General features: G+C 43.1%; 1 protein-coding gene across 2 annotated transcripts in view; it reads left to right on the top strand.

Annotated features, from left to right (window-relative positions):
- The first annotated feature begins 4,372 nt into the window (after positions 1-4,372).
- The window catches only part of glis2b (GLIS family zinc finger 2b), a 29,359-nt gene continuing 11,568 nt past the window's right edge, over positions 4,373-22,163 (top strand). Inside the window, exon 1 of one of the 2 annotated variants that reach the window (XM_067615414.1) lies at positions 4,373-5,343. The gene's annotated coding sequence lies outside the window, so the exon portion shown is untranslated. Of the gene's footprint in view, positions 5,349-22,163 lie in introns of both variants that reach the window. The other variant, XM_067615413.1, reaches the window with a different exon arrangement.

Genomic DNA, 22,163 nt, shown 5'->3' with positions numbered 1-22,163 from the left:
TGTGTGTGTGTGTGTGTGTGTGTGTGTGTGTGTGTGTGTATGCAGCTGATCGGATGGCTTTCAAGGCGGGAAACAGCTGGTAGGAGTCACTGCACTACCAAAAGCCTCCCTCCGCAGAGACGGGGGGACTGCATGTAAACAAAGGACTATTTAGCGCAGATATACACCGACAGGAAAGCGCGCATATGGAGTTAAATGGGATTAAATGTCTTTAATAGGAATTACAGCAAAGCATTGACAGTTAATTCATAATTAAATGTTCGGTATAGGGTTGATCTAAGGCAATCCACCAATCCTCCAGTCGGTGATTAACATATATATCAATTAAAAATCTTTCCTCTTCATATTAATTGCCTCAGTTTACATGATTACCACTTTTTTTATACAAAGAGCGCATATAACTTTAACCCACAAACATTTAAAGCACTACTAAAAGAGATGTTAACAACAGGTAATTATATAATCATAGCGCCTGGAGTCAAATTTTATCCTTTTTTCATCGCAATTATCCAAATGTGTGTTGCATCTCGGCAGCTATGACTGATATACAGCTCGGTAATGTAGCGGGACTACTACAGGGGCGGATACTCAACAGCTGCGATAAGCGAACAACAGATCAGCTGACGAGCTGGCAGCAGGGCTGCACAGCAACAGCGCACCGCGGGGAGGACGGACTGCTGCTGCTGACACACAGTACGGCTCAGCGTGGTCACCATTTTGCGTGTAAAAGTGGTAGTTAAGGAGGATATAATTGCAACTGCTGTAAGTGCATGTCACTTTAATACTGTTGGTTAGAGGCTATATGAGGTGAATGCAGCGAAAGCGGATACAAAATGGGAGCTGTACATTTTTTTTTTTGCTCTCGCACCCGGAAATGTGAAAAGCACCAAGCGGCACCTTTGTGGAGGCGCCCTGCTGGCGTTTATTAATGAGTCTACGTTACGTGATGCAACTACAAGTTGATAATAACATCCGTGACGCTTATACAGCTGTTTAGATGTGAATGACCTTCACGGATTTGCGAGAAAATCGAACCGTGGCAGTGATTTTAAAGAGAAACCAGCTGAAATAAGAGAAATAGATAAATGGACTTTATTAATACAAGTGGGAAATTGATTGGAGATATTGCAAAATGGAAAAATAGGAATTTAAAATAATACATTTCTATGCCTAATTCCTGGAATGACTAATTGGCCATTAGTATTTAAATTGACTGCTATATGTGCAGTTTAGGATTATATTCTAGTTTTATAAGCAGAATTTTTCTTTTCACTGCTTACTTTGTATTAGTTATTAATTATCATTTGATAGATAGAATCTTAATATTAAAGTCTGATAGTATGGTACGAATTATTAAATCAATCAACCGGCCCTAAAAAAGGCAGCTGAAGTACAATCCAGACACTATTGTTTGGCTGAATACTACATGCAATACTGAAATGCATAGGCCCACACAATAACTTGCAAAAAGTATTATTAGTAAACTGAAATGTTTGTATTTCGGCTGTTTTGGTGTTAATGTAACACAATTAATTTGCCCTGTCACTGAACATGCCATTTTCCATGGAGGTCATAACTTCTAAAACAAATACATGAAATAAAATTCAAATAATGAGCTTTAGGTCTACAGTACAAAATGCTTTGGAGTATATGAGGAAATCTAGATCTTTACAGAATGAAGATCTATTTTAATTTATGAACTGTATGATCTTTAATTTAGAAATATTGACTGGTTGGAAAGTTGTGGTTTTCCACAAAATGGAAATACACTATATGATTTTACAAATCAATTCTTACTAATGAATCAAATCTCTGAGGGCTCCATGGTTTAATTAATTAAATCTTCAACCCAGGCTGCTTCATGCCCTCTAGTGGTGGCATTTTGGAAAAGGCTTATCATGCACAGAAAAACTCACCCAGCATCAGACAAACTGGGTGGCACAAGGTGAAAAGCTTTTTACCTTTTGTTCTGGTGGTGATGGTGGCTTTATAGGTTGTGGGACTTCTCTTAAAGCTGATACAGAGGCTACTGCTTTACCTCAAAACTGATTCACTTGTGTGGATACCTTTTTAAGATTCATTTACAGAAGTTGGTGTCTGGATTTGTAATGTGTTGTGATCAGCTATATGGCAAAATTAACATCATGATAACATACAACAGACTGAACAGTGGTCACATGTGCACCCTCACATGGCAGAACAGGACTGTAGTTCAGATCTCACTGTTCACCACATCTTTAAATATTAATATTTATTTCTTCACAAGATAAGAGAGGAGTTTTTTCATTAAGTGAACCAGTTGAACATGATATTTGATCTGAGACAGACATACAGTATACATGCTTCACCAAACATGCATTGTGTAACTAGCTGTAATGTATTTTCTACACTTCTGTCATATATTGCTATCAAAACAACAAGTCACTTAACATTTGTATACTTTGCCTTTGTATTTTGTATAGATATAAAGGTTTAATATTTCAAATCTAACACATTGCCATTTTACATGCAATAGTTTTCCTGAATTGTTCAACCAGTTTGTCTAATCTTTTTTTTTTCCAAACACAATCTTGTAACTGTAATCTTATGATGTTGTTATTGTGGGAAATAAATGGAATTAGGACAAGCATCGGAAATCAAAGCAAATTGTTCAGTGATTTAAAAACAGAGGGGGATAAATGGCTGTCTGTTGAAGAGGGCTGAGAGTCGTCACAAGGTCAGAAAGACAATTGCTCGATTGTTTGAGATAGTATCAGATATTTCAAAAAGGCATAAATCTTAATGAGGTAAAGTCATGGTGTTAAGGGCATATGAGGGGGGGGGGGGGGGGGATTATGGGGGTCACCACTCCTGCCATTGTTGTTTTTAGTACAAAAATGCCCTTTATGTATGACAAAATGTTGGATTTTTTTCCTCATCTGTTTCATGTATTATTATCTGGTCAAGAGATGTAACAAAAGATAGCAAAGTAGGCATAACAGCAGAAAGCAATTACATTTACTCAAGTACTACAGGCAAGTACAGTTTTGAGATACTACTACTGCTTCAGGAGGAAATATTACACTTACATGGACTATTAGTTATTTTTCAGATAACAATTTTACAAAACATATGATCAAACACACAGAGAATATGATACATCATTATATTAACTACCCAACATAAATGGTGTAGGCCTAATTAAGTATTTTATTATTTAAATTCTTTTTTTAGTTAGTTTGTTTTATCTTAACCATTCCTCTATCTTCCAGTGAATGTTTATTTTGTAGCACATGCTATAACTTTGTTATTATAAAGTGCTTTATTAAGTTTATCTCTGAAAATATAATATATTTGTGATAAGTAAGTCAGGAGTTACCAACCTCTCAATTAAGCAACTTTAGGTTGTGTTTTTATGGCAGCCTGTTGAGCAGAGGTGGTGGCCAGCATGAGAGCAGAGATGTCTACAAACTAGGGATGTGCAGAGGGCCCAGTATTTGTATTTGTATCTGTATTTGTTGAGGCAGAAAAATTGTTTGTATTTGTATTTGTATTTGAATAAAAGTGGAGAGAAGCTTAAAAATCCTGTTTTTGTTTTTGTTTTATTACACTTTTTTTTTTAGATTTTAGAAAATTAAAGTGTTACAATAAGTGTTCATGAATAAATTACTTAAACGCATTAAGTCCCGACACTGGGTCTTGGACTGGAGTCTCCCAGATCATCATGAGATGACTGCACTGACTAGCTAAAACCTTACTCATTGCCTCATTGCAGACAGACCTTTACCTATTTATACACCCATAACACAGAGACAGCACACCATGTAACGCATAGGGAAGAACTTCAAAGGCAATTCTTGCTTTGCACTTTTCATTTATTGCCTATTTTTTACAACCTAATTTTGTGGAAAGGAAAAGGGGAACAACAGGTTGTGGAGAGTGCCTTGAAAGCACTTTGCGTGTGTCAGTAGCTCAGCTTTATCTCTGGGGAACACCCCCAACTCTGGGAGTGAAGTCCAAGTATGCAATATGCATCATGTAGCAGATGGATGTGACTCCCCTCGTTGAGACATGTGGATAGATGTAACAGCTGTGCAGAGGAGAGAGACTGAGATAGCGACGTCACCAACCTGTGCACTGGTATTTGACATGTTTTTTCCCTGAAAAAACAAATAATTTTTGTAATATTTGTATGAAACAAATATTCGTTTAAAAAAAAAACCCCCACTATTTGTGCTTTGCCGAATAGTAGCCTATTTGTATTTGGGCACACCCACCCCTACAACAAACTCTGGAGAAGAAAACCTTTGAGAGGACAACAACGCGGTGAAACAGCAGTGGTGTGTTACCCTTCATAATGGCCTGTTGATGGCGGGGAGCTGAGGCGGAGAGATGGCCATGAGGACAGAAAGAGCAAGGGGGAGAGTTTGGAGAGGAGCCGGGGACTGCCCATGGTGGATGGGCGGAGCAGTAAGCATGCGCTGAGCTGGCAGACTCTGGGCTGGTCCTGACGGGCTGGCTGGGCTCCGGGCGGCTGTCTGTGCGCTTCAGACGGTCGTGGGGGAGACTACCATCAACACTCAGCGTCTCCTCGAGTGCTCAGAGGAAAAAAAGACAGAAGAGACACGGGGATAACTAGGAGAAAAGAAAGCAAACAGCCCCCACCTCGGCATCTGGAAAAAGCACCGAAGAGGAAGGGGACGATCCTCCCCTTCTACCCCACACCCCGTCGCCAACCCGCCCTACCTACCCTACCCACCACTTCGTGCCATCCCTCTGGTCTGAACTGCCCTCCCACCCCCCCTAGGAGAACCACGACCACCCATAGGAAACCCCCACTTGACCAGCGTTGCCATTAAGCGATGCGCTCTGAATTTAGGAAGAAATCACCTATGCGTTTTTGATGCACAGTACAACCAGTGGTCTTCATTTTTCCACAGCGGGAACAGTTAAGGCTACGGATTTGGGTGTTTACACTTTTTTTGACGGGTTTCCAGTGGCATGATAACATGCATCATATATCATCCCACTGCAACAAACAAGGCTGTCACTCCTTCGATTAGTCTTTATTTAAACAACCAGCTGTCACATACGTTGCGTTTGCGTTGATGTTTGATTTTTCCATGCTTAGAAATAATACTGATAATGGTCTGGGAACGGACCGCCTCTCCAGACACCTAGTGAAATTTTCTCAAGACGTGTCAGCTCTATATTTCGTTTTTATCGAAGAAAAAGCGACAAATTGACGAGGAGTCACTTGACACCGACGGCGCTTGAGCCAAAGGACTTTGCGTGGCGAACTTTGCAGAGGGAAGAGGGGCACCAAGTCGGAGATATCTCGGCCATATCCACGGCATTTTCCCTGTAAGGTAAGCCAGCTCTGTGTTGCATGTCAGTCCTGTGTATTGTGTCTATTGTCGTGTGTGTCCACGTTGGTCTCAGTGCGTTGTTACCATGAAAAAAAATTGTACGGGTTCAAACAGGGCAGTGACCTATTTTCAGAGACTATCCAGCGGTGCGCCGATATCCTGCAGCCTGGACTCCCCACACTGTCATATTCAAGGCCGGTCGTGGCGGACGTGCCTTTACCGGCGTTTGTGCAGTTTACGCAGACACTGTGCCAATACCTATTTCAACATGGGAGCGACCTTTTCCTCTGGTCTGCATCCTCTCTTAAACTATCATCCTCTCCTCAACCCTGAGAGACATTTTTAGAGCAGTATCACAAAATCCTGCTCTATATATGGGCGTACATCACAGCTCAGCCAGCTGTTGTGCAAGATTCAAGCTCGCACTGAGCCCTCTTCTGTCACAACATCTGATAAAGAGTTCAACGTCTGCAGACCGCTGACAACCATTTAAACCAGCGATGTACTGGTAAATAAAGACGGTGGGTAAACTGTGACCTCCAGATACACATAAGGTAAATACCCATTAAAATCATGTACATTTTTAGAATTACAGTTTGTCTTCCCCTAAAGTGTGCACTTTGTTTTTCTGACTGTGTTCCTGTCACAACAGCAGATAAATCTCTTCATGACTACAGCCTACTACTAGTTATGTATGCTTATTAAAAATCTTTTCAGTGTGGTTCACATACTTGGCTGGAACTTGTCTTGCCATTTTATCATTTTTGTTTAGACCAATTCTAACTTAGTTGAGGCCATGCATGTAGTGCAGGGGGCAAGGATGAGCACAGGCGGAGAGGCCTAGATAAAGAGCTATTTTCCTCCAATTAAGCAATTCCACTGTCCCTAAGCCTCATTGTGTGCACATTGGGACTGGGTTTGGGATGGACCTTCTCCCCATTGGCTGCCTCCCATGGGCCCATTGTTCCAGAAGATGCCAGGGGAAAGAGCCAGGCCCTGCCAAGGCAGACCTAACAAGCCCTGTGCTGGAGAGGAATAAGGCCTGATCATTAAAAAGCATTAGGCCACAATACAGATCGAGGCACACTCAGGGGGCTGCAGTTGTGTTTTGCATCGGAGTTGGATGGCTCTATCTTTCCAAGGTGACCGTTAGGTACAGTATGAACATTATCATGTGTTAGTGCATGTGTGTCACACAGACAGCACATGAGACCAGAGGAGGTCTGGCCATGGGCCCACTGGACCTCTCTCAGAGTATGTGGGGAAGAGGAGCAGTGAAAGAGGTCGCACAGGCTTTCTGCAGAGAGGGGACTTTGACTTCCTCCTCCCTCCCTCCTTAAGGCCCCCGCTATTTAATCCATAACCCCTCTCTGAACTGTGAGCACAGGTGCTCCTCACATTCACAGGCCAGCCGGTGCATTGTTTATCCAATCAGCTGATGATCAGTTCAGCTACAGGTCAGCCATAATATCCATCTGACAGAAAGACCGTGGCCAGACGGAGAGGTATCTATCACCATCGGTACATTGGTTATTCAAGCGAGGCCTTTCTCACACGGTACTTAGTCACTGCAAAGGCTGTCAGCTCCACCATAAAGCCAGATGTCCACTGAGGTCCAGCTGTGCATCCCTGTGGTGGCATTCCACACTAACAGGATGTGTGTGTGTGTTTGAGTAGGCAGCCTTTTTGCTGTACATTTTCTCATCCTGACTGCATGCTTGGCCAGATGTAGATACTTGGACAGCTGCTGGAAGCAACAGCTTGCACAGAATTTTTGTCAGAGTTACAGGTTTGACACCAACTGGCTTCATCTGCTGTAATTTGTACAGCAGCAGATATACCATAAAGGCTTTCCACCATGTCAGTTCCTGAAATCAAATCATGGGTGTGGCTCTCATCCCCCTCCCCAATTTTCCTTGTGTATTAAGTCTTTGCCCCATACCGCAACTGTGTGACATCATACCCCTGAGATGAGGTCCCAAACTGTGTGTGAGAAAGGCAGCTACTTTATGGTGGAAAAGGTGGACCCTAATGGCATATTCTTGCGTCAGAGAGCAACCACGAGGCATGTGGTAGAGGGATGGTGGGAACCCACAGTGCACTTGTACTAAATGCTTTAGACCAGGCTAATAAAAGTATACCACATCTGATATAAAGAGAAGCATGTTTAGTTGATTCTTACATTATGAGGTATGGTGCCGCAAGGAAAGTTGCGAGAATGCTGGTAAACAGAAGTCCTCTGATATCTAAGTTGAACAAGTTTTGTTTTTCGCCATGTTGTCGGTCTGCTGCGGTGCCAGGAGGAGTGATTGCTACTAGTAAATGTGTGGAATGTAAGCGGCACAAACTGCACTCTCCCCGTGTAGTTTGTGCCAGTGTGAGTGTTTGAATTAATATCACAGTGGGGCTCCATAGCTGCTGGGGATTATGGTCAAGCTGAAAGGCAACTCAGCAGCAGGGGAGGAAGGATTACAGTGGTCAGTGAATGAGGCAGCACGCAGTGAAAACAAGGCACCTGACACACACTCACATTTATCTTCTCATGGATAAGACCCTCTTTATTTCAGATTCCCATGACAGACGTGTCCTTTCTGTGGCAGCACTTGTAGCCAAGTGCTCGGTGGCAATTACCGCTAATCAGATGAACACTATTGTCATGCATTAGCGTGCTCAACAGATGAAATACCACCACCATTAAGGGTATGTCATTTCTCTAACATGTTGAATGGAGTTGGACATCCCAGCTCTTGACCTTTGTTTGAGCTGAAAATGTCAAAGGAGATGCATGATGTACCCAGATGCAGCCATGTGTCCCTTCGGTGAAATGAGTTTGAGAGAGGATGTGATGTAAAATATGGTATTTATGGTCAGATTTGGATAAAGACTTATTATTAGTTTTAATATTTATAATATTAACGTGTAAGTTTGTCCCATAAACGCTGTTTCTTACAATACCCACAAAAACTATCAGTTAACTATCAATCAAATTCCTTGTAATTTTGCAGCCTATATTGACTGTATGGTATACCAGTGGAAATCATGACCCTCAAGGCTGAATTAATGTGACTCAACGGAAATCTCAGTAGACATAGAGCTGATTCAATGGCTGAACATAAGTTAAACCTGAAAATGACAGTAAATGACTCTCTCAGCTCATATCATTGCAGACCAGAGTCGTACATTTTTTCCACGCTAATCATTGCCATGTGTGCAGCAGTGGAGGTGACACTCATACTTTGGAGCAGTGCGGTGTGATGTGTCTGTGTGGGGTGATGGCCAAGCTCCCCGACCCATACATTAAGGATAGACAAAGCGAATACAGAGCCTGACTCACACTAACTTGCAAGCTGAAAGAGACCAGCGCGTACAGCTTTGCTCCCTGGCTGGCTGGGCTCATGGACCGTGCATTTTTCTCCAGTTAAACTGTAACCACTAATCACCTCACAGCCTCACCGTTTCCTCCTGGAACGAACCATTCCTGGGTCCCCGGGGTGGGTTAAAATGCCCCCCCTTGGGGATATATGGTCCACCCGTTTTAAAAATCACCTGCGTGGGACATCCCAAATGACAGCAGAGCTCTTGCGCTTTCTGCAAGGATCTGCCGTGGTGAAGTTGAGGGGTCAGTTCCTCTGCTGCAAGTCTGCGGGCCTGCATTTCCAAAATAAACACAGACAACTCAGTGCCTCACTCCAACTACCCCACCCTACCTCTTCTCATTCTCTTTAATGCTCCTTCTGCGCTCCCTGCTCAATGTTTCTATCGTGTGAGAATTTCAGCTTGTGGAACCCTTCAGACAATACGCAGACCATGTCTGGGGTAGGGCACATTTGATGAGGAAAAGTTAAAGAAAGAATATAGGAGTAAAGCCAAGACATGGAAGAATAACAGCAATGTAAAGAAGTTGGCAGAAAAAAGGGTTGAGGGAGAGGAAAGCCTGTTTTTACAAAGTCCATTTTGGGATAGTTCCCACCAACATATTTAATATTTAACTTATATATGATAGTAAAAGTGCATCTAACTGGAGCCTTTTAGATATCTGGGAGCTCAGTTCAGGGAGCTGTGAGTTGTACAGTAATATGCTCAGAGTAATGCAGTTTAAGTGGAGAGACAGCTGGTTTGTATTATTATTTACTTGCTTGGCCAACACCCTGGATTCTCTAGTATACCCTTAATAGCACTACGGCAGTTCAGTATGACTGAGGTATGTATGTATGCATGTGCCTGTTTGCTTGTTTGAAGAGAAAGAAAGGGAGGAGTCGGGCAAGAGGGGCTCTGCCTGTAAGTATGGTTGAGGAAAAGCATGCTGGGAAGGGAGAGACGGGGAGAGGGATAGATGGTGGGTTTTTTTAGAGAAGGGGATGAGGGAGAGACGGGTGAGGCATTTCTGAGACTCAAATAAAGCTCTCAAGTCTGGGCCTGGGCCTGGCTCTCTGTCTGGGCATATCCAGTCCTGTCAGCTAGCTTCCAGACTTTGCCCCCTTCACCCCCTCCTCCCCTCCCTTCTTCCCTCCATCCCCGACTCCCTGGGACTCCATCTCCTCCTCGCTTTTAACTCCGCTTCTGTTCCCTCTTTCCCTTCGTCCCTCCCTCGCATTTTCGTCTCCCACTTTCCATGAGCCCCCAGCTTCATACTGTAGCCGACGCTTACATTATATAAGATGTTCTCCATCTTATACATGCAGAAGGAGAAGGAGAGAGAGAAAAAAGTTTGGCCTGTAAGTGTTTACCTTCTCTGGTGTTGTGGAGATGTTGCCAGCACTAATTTAATTCATATGTACCGTGGCTGTTTTTTTTTTTCTTATGAGGGAGCCTTATGTAATTTGGAAATGTTTTAAGTTTGAGGTTACATTTTATGAAATAAAGACTTATTCTGACCTCAGATGTGCCCGTGAAATAGCCTTACTGTTTTTATTTGGTTGCTTAAGTGTGTAATAATGGACTTTCAGTGGCCATCTTGAATATTGACCAGTCACTATCTTAACACAGCTTCTCTTTTACTGCATCCATTTGCTTCTAAGAGTCCTTGCTCCTTGTTTGCTCGGGTCTCAATAAATGGTTCTGTCAGTCATAGTGAGCTTGGCTATTCCTTAATTGATTCTAAATGTCAGTATTGATTCAGGGCAGAAGAGTGTGTAAGAGCATGAGTATTGCCCTGACCTTCAGCACTAATAGAGATCCTCTCTTTGGCTCATTCTTTCCAAGGCTGCCGATATATAATCACGTTTGTCCATGGCACATTTATTAGCCCTCGCTGTTCAGTTTGTTTCACCGAATGAAAAGAGGAATCAGCTCCAGATCTTTCTGATGCTTGTTTCCAACAGATTGCACAAATCGGACATGCCAACGAATTCAAATCAAGAGTTTTGTGCTACTCCATTTTACAGCATTATGGTGAACTCTGTTTGTTGCCATCTCAGTCGCCCTCCATCTGTCCCTTTGCATCTGTCTCTCTGCTCTCTTTTTCTGTTTCTCTCTCTTGGATGGAGGCCGCAAAAGATGAAAGCTTTAGGGTGGAGCCTGTCACTTGGTTGAGCTAGAACACAGAAATACAAAGAAATACAGAGAGAAGAGGAGAGGGAGGGAGATAGAGGGTAAAAAAAAAAAAAAGAGGAGAGAAAAGACTGTCATATTGACCTTGTCTTATTGCCAGCCATGGTGGGAGGGGATGTCGGGTGGAGGGTTACTCAGAGAAAACAGGCGCTCCGTGTGAGGAGGGAGAACACAGGGCTGCCGTTAAGTTGGCACAGACACAGAAGGAAAAGACAACACAAGCTTTGTGTGTACACGTATATGTCAGATCACTGGAGAGGGAGACAAAAAGGCTGAAATGGAGGTACAGCAGGCAGTGGGGGGGGGGGGCAAATTTAAAGAAGCAGGAGTTACTTGATCGCCTGGCTGCTGTGTTTGCCCCCCCAACACACACACAAATACACATCACTTCATCTGCTAATTGCTCTCTGCTGTTTTGTATTTCTGCCTCTTCCTGTTTTCTTCCCCTTTCAATATGCTTTGGTTTTGGAAGCTGAGCCCCTGCCCTGTTTCTCCTCTGTGTACATATACACAGTTATGCACACATAGACTTGCATGTTAACAAACTCACACTAATGGAGACACTCCCTGTCCAGGGCACATCTGGCTCTGTGCGGGCCCCCTTACTTCGCGCTCCCCCGTGCAGCATGGCTGGTGCACAGGTGTCACCTAGTCTTCTCCAAGGACAGGGAGTGGCCCTCCAGGAATTCTGGAGTAAAGAAGTAGAGAAGGTACGACACCCCAGACGTGTTCAATAGGCCTCAACAACACCACACGGAGATAAAGACAGCACCCACCACCCCACCCCACCCCTTGCCCCTAGCCTCCCAGAGGCCGTGTTGCATAAAGCTGATGTTGGGATCATATTACTGTGGCTATTGAATAAGAAGACTTGCTTCCCAGGGAGTTCACTATGCGCCTTTGGCTTATTGAGTTGCAGGCAAATGAAAGTGGCTGGGGTCAGTGTGTAAAGGCAAAAGGGGTTTGTTTCTCATGCGTGTGGTGCCATAATATCCCCGTCCAGGAAATGACTGTGAGACAGGCGCACCCCTCCCAAAGCTGGAGCGGTACCACAGCGCTCTGAACTGGTCTGAACTCCACAACACACAGCCAGCATGCTGTGTACTAGTGTGTGTGTGTGTTTGTACACGTATGCATGTCTGCATGGCTGTGTGTTTAAGTGTGCATATACTGTATGCCACCATACCTCATACCCTGATCGTCGAAGTTGTCATTGGGAGGACAGACCACAATGGCCCAGCAACTGGAGCCGAAATATAGCTCAGGATTGCTGCTTATCGTACCACAGTTTCCATACGCAAGTCACCCCTATTAATCTACCCTCAGCTCGCTGTTAACTGTGTGGGAGAGAGGGGGAGAGAAAGAGAGAGAGATTTCTGGATTTCCTCCCATTCCCTCCTACCCAGTGGCTTAGAACTGGTGCTGGGTTTTCACCAGTGAGGGAGTAGAACAGACAGATCTCCTGTTGAGTTCAAACGCAGCTATTTTTGAGTTTTGAAAGAAGCTTGAAGCTGTGGTTGTTTTTCAGTGATACATTTTGATAAAACCTCAAGTTCTGGTGTACACACCTGAGTCTTTCGTTTTGGGCTAAAGTCATTCCTCTTAAGACTTAAACCCTGACCCGGGGTTTAGGGAGTGGCCAGCAGTGGCCTTTTGTTTGTGCATGTGTGTGCTGAGAAAACCTGGTATTTTAAAGATTTAGGCAGGTGCCAGTGCTTTGCATTCCTAACCTGACCTTGTGCTCATTTCTGCTGCCTTCAGGGGAGGTCTGTCTCTGCAAAGCTGGTATAGCAGGGCTGAATGTGTGTGCGTCTGTGTGACATTTGTGTGTGTGTGTGTGTGTGTGTGTGTGTGTGTGTGAATACATGAATACACACCTGCGCATAAATATCTCAAGGTTTCAACTTTAAACTTTGCCTTTTAGTAGTGCCACAATATCATTTTCATCTGTGTTTAAGAGCATTGTGTTTGATAAGATCACTCTTTGCATGCATGCAGCTCTACAGTGAAAAGCTCTTAGCATACCTGCATATCCATTACACGCTTACACATTTTAGCTGCCCCAGTAAGGACATTATGCAGAGGCGGAAGAAAAAGTATAGACAGGGAATGCAAAAATGCCAGATATGACAAAGTTATACCACCACAAATATTAGTAGAATTTCATACCAGCCAGCCACTGTTAGAATAATGCTAATGTTGGGAGTGAGTCAGCTGGAATGACAGCATTTAGTGTGGGAGTTGCAAAGGACCGTCACTTCCGAAACACAGACCCTATCCAGCAACCCCAGCAAACCAGACACAGCTGGTTAGTGGGCTGATGAGAGGACAAGAGCTGGGGTGTTGCAACAATTGTGCTCTTTGATCTTCCAGAATCAAATTCATTCAAAAGTTCCTTCAAATCAAGTCAAGTCATGTCAGTTTTATTTATATTGTGCCAAATCATAACAGAAGTTACCTCAGGGAATTTTTCATATAGAGCAGGTCTAGACTGTGCAATATTATTTACAGAGACCCAACATTCCCCCATCAGCAAGCACTTGGCGACAGCGGCGACGAAAAACTCCCTTTTAACAGGAAGAAACCTCAAGCAGAACTGGGCTCTAGGCGGCCATCTGCCTTGACCGGTTGGGCTGAAAGAGAAAGAGAGAGGGGGGGAGAGAGAGCAGGAGGAAAGAGAGCATAGCACAATGCAAGTTCCACATAAAGATGTATGGTAGTAATAAAAAATAATGATAATAATAATACTAAGACATCGAATAATAATAATAATTGTAGCAGTGGGTGCTGAGCAGGATCACAGGGTCAGTGGGTGGCTTGCAATCACAGATCCAGATTCTACAGCTCCGGAGGCAGAAATACCTGCAGAAAGCAACAGGACCTTCAGTACACACACCTCACCACATGCACTCACACCAAAAACATGTTTACCCCAAAGTAAAATAAACTTGTGAATATGCTGTAAAACGGAGCCGTTAACTTTTATCGCTGTACTTTTTCCTCTGTCACCCACCACCAGCTCAGACTGTTTTCCTCCCTTCCCTCATTGGCTTTATTTCTTCTTTTCTTTCTTCCTCCACCTCCCCTCTTTCCTCTCCTGTTGCTTTTCCTACTGAGCATGGTGTGGTGACGCCCCTGCTTTGCTGGCGAGCCCACTCCAGACCCTGTGATTGCACGCAGGAGTCGGAGGATTGCATCACTGCCTGTGGGGAGAGGCCACAGGATAGGACTGAAAGAGAGAGAGAGAGAGAGAGAGACATGAGATGGGTCGATGAAGGAGAGGAAGAGAGGAGAGAGTGATGACAGACGATGGGGATATAGCCCGAGGAAGTGAAAAGGAAGTCAAGAGGGAATAGAGCTGAGGGGGATCATGCAAGTTCATGTTTATATGGAAGTATGGCAGAGCAGTGATGAGAAAGGAGGAGTGAGGGTTAGAGGGAATACATTCAGTAGACTGCAGGAGGTAGAGAGGCCCAACAGTTAGTGGGAGGTCAAATCTCCCTAAGTGCAAAGACAAACAGATTCTTCTCTTCTCTTCTCTTCTCTTCTCTTCTCTTCTCTTCTCTTCTCTTCTCTTCTCTTCTCTTCTCTTCTCTTCTCTTCTCTTCCCTTTCCTTCTCTTCTCTCTTCCTCTTCTCACGGATGGTGGCAGGCATCCTGCTGCGTTCGCTGGTTCCTGCCGCCCTTTGCTGCGCTATGAAACTGCTATGTTGTGAAATGCCCCACGTTATTGTAAGATTACTCACCGCTCTTCAAAGCCTACAGTACCGTTGTGCGAAGTGCCTTAAGCGTTAGTGTTGGGTAGGTTTACTGCTTAAACACTCTGAGTCATCGCCCACTGGGGATTATCTGTTTACTGCTGTTCGCTGTCCTGATACTACAGTTGTAGATTAAAACAGTTTTAGTTGATTAAAAACTTATGTGGCCCATCTGATAGTCGGGTTTTGAATGGGAGTAGGTGGGAGAAAAACTAACCAGCGGCTCAAAACACGTGTTCCTACACGTGGGCCCTCAATCACGTACTGTTCATGTCATATAGCAGCTACAAGGGAGTCTAATAAATTGACTGTGGCTTGGGGGAAGTTTCCTAGCCTCATGCCAATGTACAGCTACCCCAACCCCCTCCCCACCCCAAACCTTCCTCTTCTCTTTTCATTTGTTCTGTCATAATAGTTTGGATGATTGCTTTTATTGCAGAACAGATTTTCTAATGATATTTCCACACTGAGGCACACTTTGTCCTCTTCTAATTAATTACAGGATCAAAAACAAATCTCAAGAGCTTTGCTTAAAGATGCACTCGGCATTAGATGTTTCATGATTCAAGTTTACAGATGTAGTCAAATTCTTATTCGCAAAAGGCAAGCATTATTATACTGGCTTGATAACGCATGCTTCCCTGAAACCCACTCATCATCCTTTCAGCCATCCATCCGCACCCCTCCCCTCCCCTCCCCTTCCTACCAAGAGTCGAGTCAGGTCACTGTGTCGTGCGATAATCCCAGGTTTAGCAGGCCATAAGGCTTACTGACACAATGTGAAATCTCAGTCAGATGGCTGTTTATAGATCGTTCATGGCCTAATCTCACTCAATGGCAGACTGAGCGGAATTGCTGCTCCGTTGTCAGGTCTGTCTGAAATGCTATTAAGATGGAGGGTCTGCTGGAGTTTTTGCTCTCAAATTTAAAATATATAACACTGACAGTCTGTCTCTGATGTTTAATTCATCCTGGTCTGAGCTTAATATCCACAGTGCTGTCGATAGTGTAGTCTATGCAATGTTTTTTTTATGCACAGTTGCAAAAAGGTCTTAATACTGTGGGTTTAAAATGCATGTTTTCATTTGTCAGTTCTTTTCATTATCAATTAATTGATTTAACTGTTTAGTCTATAAAATGTCAATAAGAGTGACAAATATCATAATAAAATCCCAGAAGTGACGTTTTCAAATGTCTTGTCTGACCAACCAACAGTCCAAAAGCCAACAACACTGAATTTATACTAATGTAAAACAGAGAAAAGCAGCAAATCTTCATATTTGAGAAGCTGTAACTGGCATTTTTGCTTGAAATCTGACGTAAACAATTAATTGATTAATTTAATGTTCATTTCCAACACATTTTCCGTCAATCAGTTCATTGACTAATTGTTTCAGCTGTAGTTGCACAGCATCAGATTTCTTTATTCTATAATATTTCATGCTGTCTTTGTGTGTGGCAACTTTTGCACTATTGTAACTTTTTGTAACATTAGTACATTTAGACTTAAAAAAAAAAAATCATAATCTACTGTGAATGTACAGTTGAAATCCAATATTGCAATCCAAAATCTCATTTAAACATACTGAACTGTGTAGCTAAATCTCCCAAAACAGAAGCAAAAACACACATTAAATGAACACAGCGGCGGCTTGACATGTCAAACGGTTCAGTGTATTCATACCAAAGTTTTGCATCCTAACAAAAAATGTTAATGTTCAACCACAGAGAGATATCGCTTTAAGTGTGTGCTCTTTCTTTCTCATGTAGCAGTACCCTTTGACAACAAACCGCAAGTGCGACCCGCCCTCCTCGTTCTTGCCTCCCTCCCTCCCTCCTGGCACCTTCCCTCCCTCCCTGCCCTCTGCCTGGAATTCCTCAGTGTCTGAACACTCTGGCTGGAGGCCATTGGTAGCTCGCTGAGAGGCTTCCTGTTGCACTCTCCTCCTTCGCTCTGTCTATACCTCCCTTTTTTCTTTCCTTCTCTCCCTCCTTTCACTCCTTTCTCCCCAGCCTCATGTGTTGTCTTAAATCTCTCTCTTCCTTTCCTTTTCGTTGCATCTTTACCTCTTCGTTTTGCATGCTCACATGCTCTTTAATTTGTTGTTGGTGGTATGTTTCTATTCTCTCGTTTGAACCCTCCGAAGAACAAGTGATGATCTTGTGTTTATTTCTCCCAGTGTTTGAAGCATGCGAACGCACGTGTCACTCTGTCTCTGTGTCGCAGCCGTCTTGACTCCAGCTCTCCAACAACTGTATTTTTCCTCAATAGCCCTTCCCCATTGGCTCCATGCATGCTGCTATTACATAATCCTGTGTACTATCCAGTGTGCTTTTTTGCAACCATGGGCAAGAGGAAGGGGGGAGGTTTAGATTGACAGTCAGAGAAAACTGTGTAAGTGAAACTTGAATTAATCTCTTCATCTTGATTACATTCGTTTATCTTGATGAACTGATGTGAATGTAGAAAGTAATTTAATGTCGCATAGAAACCGGGGTGGTCGGTGGGACAGTAGTTGGTGAGAGAAGAACGAGATGAGAGTGGAAGAGGAAAAACAAACTGAAAGAGGAGGCAGAGCGGCGAATGTGAGAGGCAAACAACGGCAAAGAAAGAATAAAAGGATAGAGAGAGAAAGAGAGAAAGAGGGAATGAGAGGCCCAGAGGAGGAGGAGGAGGAGTGGAAACTGAGGTTTCCTGTCTGAGGAGGCGGCTGGCTGAGGAGGACAGAGGCAGGAAAAAAAAAAAAATCTCTCAGCTGTGTGTGTGTTTGTGTGTTGGGTGATCCATCAGGGCTGCGGGGTGGAGGGTGTATGCGAGGGCTGTGGCTCAGGGGTGTATGTGTCAGCGGAGGTGGGGTCACTTGCGGCTATTACCTCAAGAAACGTCAGCAATGACATGACTGAGAACGAAAGAGTGATCTTTTTTGGGCCTGTTGTCTTATGTCCCAAACAAACATGCAGTCAATTGGATATTAAGCTGCCTTACAGTAGGTCATACACCACTGGTAGCCAATGTAATGTCACACTTTTGTCTAATTGTTTTTATCAAAGTTCAATAAAACTTGCTGTATCACATCTTTCTCTGATTAATTTCACTTTGATATGAGTTCAGTTGTTGTAAATCTGGCTATTAAGGAAAATTGCAAATGGTAATTGCTTTACTTTGAAGCGTACAATTGCTTGGATCATTTTGATCTGATTATTCACATAGTATTTTGTGTAAAAACCTGCTTGAAATGTGCCAACTTTGTTTATTCCTCCTTGGCCTTACAGATGTAGAGCCCAAATGCCAGAGGTCAGAGTTCACACCACACCCATCCCACACTCGGTCACCTTTGACCCTGTCCTTCCCACCTGGTGGATGGAAAAACCAGCAGGTCTAGACACGATGCACACTGCAATTGCAGCTCTTTAAAACCACAGAATTACCAATTGTAATGGAAACATATTTACTAAACAGGGGCTGTTAACTTTAAATGTGGTCAAAGCAATGTTGCACTAAAGACTCACTGTGGCAGTGGGTGTATTTCATAGGATATCTTTTCTTTATTTGGTCACCTTTTAATGCAGTAACCTAGATTTGACAATCATGTTCCATCTCTGATATTGAGAAGATGATTGAAAAGGCGGGACCTCCACATCAGTGTCTACTTAAAGGTTATGGTAAATTTATAACAGTTATTATAGAAACCCTTAGAGCTGGCAGATACCAATATTGATATTTGAGAGTTTAAAAATCTGATATTTCTGAACATAAACAATGAGGATCCCTCAAATTTGGCATCAGAGAATTGTGACCAAAATATGTACCAAGCAGGACATTTTTTAATAAACTTTTAAAATGATAATGGAGACACTAATTATAAATTATCGCAAATGTATGATTAGCATTTCTATACTGCAACTTCTAGTTACTTTTCAGCCATCATATACAATATACTGATATCTGTGATAAATTAACAGCAGCCAGTAATATCGAGCTGGCAGATTTATTGGCCATTCATACCTGTGCTCGACCCCAATTCTAAGGAGTCATGAGGCCAGGACAAGTGGAGCATGATGACCTATTCATAAAAAAAGATTTATCACATGTCGGCTGTTTTGGTCTTAAAGCTGTTAGTTAGTACACACCTGCGGATGAATGCTTGTTCTCTATAAATGGGGGAACATACCATTCTTCTGAAGGCTTGTTGGCTGAAGTGTATGAGCATAAGAAAATTAAACCGTAAACTGAGCTCATAGTATATTTTTACAGTGCTGCCATCTCACTCCATAAATTGGTCTTAAAACTTTATTACTTTATCAATACTCGCTGATTTCAAAATGATACCACAGCAAGGTCTGCAAGAATCGCTACCTCCCGCATGAAAAGTTTAATGCAGTATGATCGTTCATTATTTAAAACAGGAGGTTAAAGCTCTTCAGAATCACAACGATCAAAAGCGTTAGTTGTTAGAAGCGGTCGTTCCCACCATGTTCTTCTGTGTGTGTGTGTGTTTGTGTGTGAGAATGAAAAAGAGAGTGCAAAGAGCCCCAGGGAGAGATGGCTTACCTCCTACAGACCACCTCCCAGGGTCACAGCAGGAGGCAGATTAAGTTACAGCCAACCTCAGAGGGGGTCACACAAATGTACACACACACACACACACACACACACAGAGACACACAATCTCTGAAAGCCTCACAGATAACAAAATATTACACCACACGATTTATACCCTGCAACATAATCATCTTACACCTCACAGTTTTTATGTTCTCTGATGCTTTTCATTGGCTCTCATCTCCGCACAATCAGACCGAGCCCAAACACACGATCCCCCTCGGCGCCGATCTCGTCAGATCAGGCGAAAGATCAGTCGTTCGGAGCGGGGTCAAGGGTCAGTACTGATCCGTGTGAGCCTAGCCTCGGAGCACGGAGGTGTTGAAACACATAGCCCTTCTTTGACCCGATGTCCCCCTCCATTACCTCACCCTCCAACCTCGACCCATGTTCACCCCCCCAAACACACACACACACACCCATACTCCATCAAAGACGTTTGGGGCGGCTTCCTAATGTAATAGGGTTGATGTAGGACTCAGGTGGAAAAAGGGTTATGCAGGGGAATAGGTTGCTAAAGAGGATACACACAAACCTCTCTTTCAGGACTCCTCTTCCTCCTCCACTTCCTCCTCCCTTCATCCTCACCCTTGTATATCCTCGCTGTGGCCCCCTCGGTCATCCGTCCTCTCCTCTCTCTCTCTCTCTCTCTCTCTCTCTCCTGTTCAGCTGCTGTAGCCTGTGTTTACTCTGCTAGAGAGAGAGAGAGAGAGGGCCCAGAGAAGGGACAATGCCGCCTTTCAGAGAGACTGTCGACCCCACGGCTGAGCCGAGGAAGTCTGCATGGGGGCCAGCCAAAACCCCTTCCCCAAACTTCACAGCCATCCGCCACAGAGCTTTACACACACACTCGCATATCACGCAGACGTGCAAACCATGCTCTCTCCTTGTCTATGTCATTCTTTCTCTCCGTCTTTCTCACTCTCTTTGTCTCACATTTCCCACAAACCCCTCTCTCAGTGATCGTGGCTGTTTGGAGGATGTAGTCGAGATCCTGTAACTGCAGTCCAAAATCCACACACTGTGAGTCACTTCCCAGCCAGTCCCAACTTCTAAGAAATAATCGTGATGAGGGTGGGCTGAGGTGAAATCCAGCTGCAGGGGTTGATTCGCCAGGAGCTGTACTATCCGACTCCACCGGGATCACATTAGCGCGGTATTGACTGCCTTGGGTATAGTGGATATTGTAGATATTTTATGACCTGCTGAGATTTGTTGGAAGTTTAAGAGAGTCTCAAGTGAATTATTTTTTTCAGATGTTTGTCACGTCGGTTGCTTTGCAAAAAGTGGCTACCTAAATTATTTTGGTTTCATACTGAATCTTCTGAAATGTGATGATTTAATGCTTTTCCTTGTCATGCATCATAGTAAACTGAATATATTTGGGTTTTGGACTGTGGTTCAAAACAAAACAAGACATCACCTTTTTTTCAATTTTATTAAAACTGGAATTTACGTTATTTTATGGACCAAACGAATAATCCAGATAATATTCACAGCCCTATTGGAAGTCGTAAAATGTTGCTGGGCTGCAACTAGTAATTATTTTCATTATCAATTAAGCTTCAGGTTCTTTTTATGATTAATTGATTATTTGTTTGGGCTATAAAATGTCAGAAAATGCCTAATACAAGTTCATGATAATGACAAAATGGCTTGTTTGACAATAAATCCAAAAAAAAGATACGCAGTTTACTGTCGTGTAGATGAAGAAAAGCAAGACACCCTGACATTTCAGAAGCTGATTTCTCAGCTAATTTTTGGCATTTGTGCTTGAAAAAAGATTTCCATTATTAATTTATTATCTAATTTGTTTTCTGACAATTGATTAACCGACTAATTGTTTCAACTTTAATGTGCTGAAGTGAGCAGATCAGTAGAATTAAGATAACCTCATTGAGGAAAATGCTGGAAATGTTTATTGCATTGGAATCAGCTGAAATATTTACACTCCTGACAACTTAACCTGCAATTAAAAGGAAAAAAAGATATAACATTAAAGTAAATAACTTGCTTAAACTGATACTTTATTGCAGTGTACTACTAAATTAAACTGCCTCTCCTGCAACATGCAACAAGCTGAGTGATACAAACAATGCTCTTTATTATATAGGGGAAAGGACACATTTTTATGAGACTGGCTGTTGTTTGAGCAGGAGAGGAATAGCTAGGGAGACCTGCTTAATAAATTGGAAAAGATGAGCTATACAGTCCGTTATGGAGGTTTAGTAATGGTTTGCACGTGGAGCAGCCGCCTGAGAAAGGCTTTTGTGTACGGAGACCCCTGTAGTGTCTCTCAGCCTGTCTCACTCTGAGAGATTTAGCATCATATGTTTTGAGGTGCCAGGTCCAAATGGTTGTATATTCTGAGTTATATAATAATAATGATAATAAACTTTATTTACATAGCACCTTTTTTAACAATGTAACAAAGTGCTTTGCAAAAGGGAAATAAAACCAGACATGACAGATAAAATGAGAATGAGGCCAGAAGTTTCATATCTGTTTCACATTGTATTTTATAGCATGGATTTTAGTGCTGACGGGAGGCCAGATTTCTGTTTGTTCCCGCAGTGGATGAGAGTTGGATTTGTAGAAAGGTTAAGCTGATTCCTGGTCTGTGCCTCTGAGTAAGGGGCTTACTCATTTAAAGTGGATGACAGGCGATTTTCTGCTACTTTCGCCAAACAATAAAGCCAAAACTCTTGGCAGCCTGTGCGGTAGGAGTTACAGTAAGTTAGTGAGACCCACCCAGCCCAGAGGAGAGAGAGAGAGAGAGAGAAAGAGGGAGAAACAGAAATGTGGTATTAACCGCAGCTCGTTCTAAATGAGGATCATATCCACTCAGACAGATCTAAACATGTTTATTTTAACAGCTAATGGCAGTGTTTGCCCGCATAACAA

Source organism: Thunnus thynnus, chromosome 17 (assembly GCF_963924715.1).
Source record: "Thunnus thynnus chromosome 17, fThuThy2.1, whole genome shotgun sequence".
NCBI lineage: Eukaryota > Metazoa > Chordata > Actinopteri > Scombriformes > Scombridae > Thunnus > Thunnus thynnus.
The sequence above is the reverse complement of the archived record's forward strand: the minus strand, read 5'-3'. Positions and strand labels throughout refer to the sequence as shown.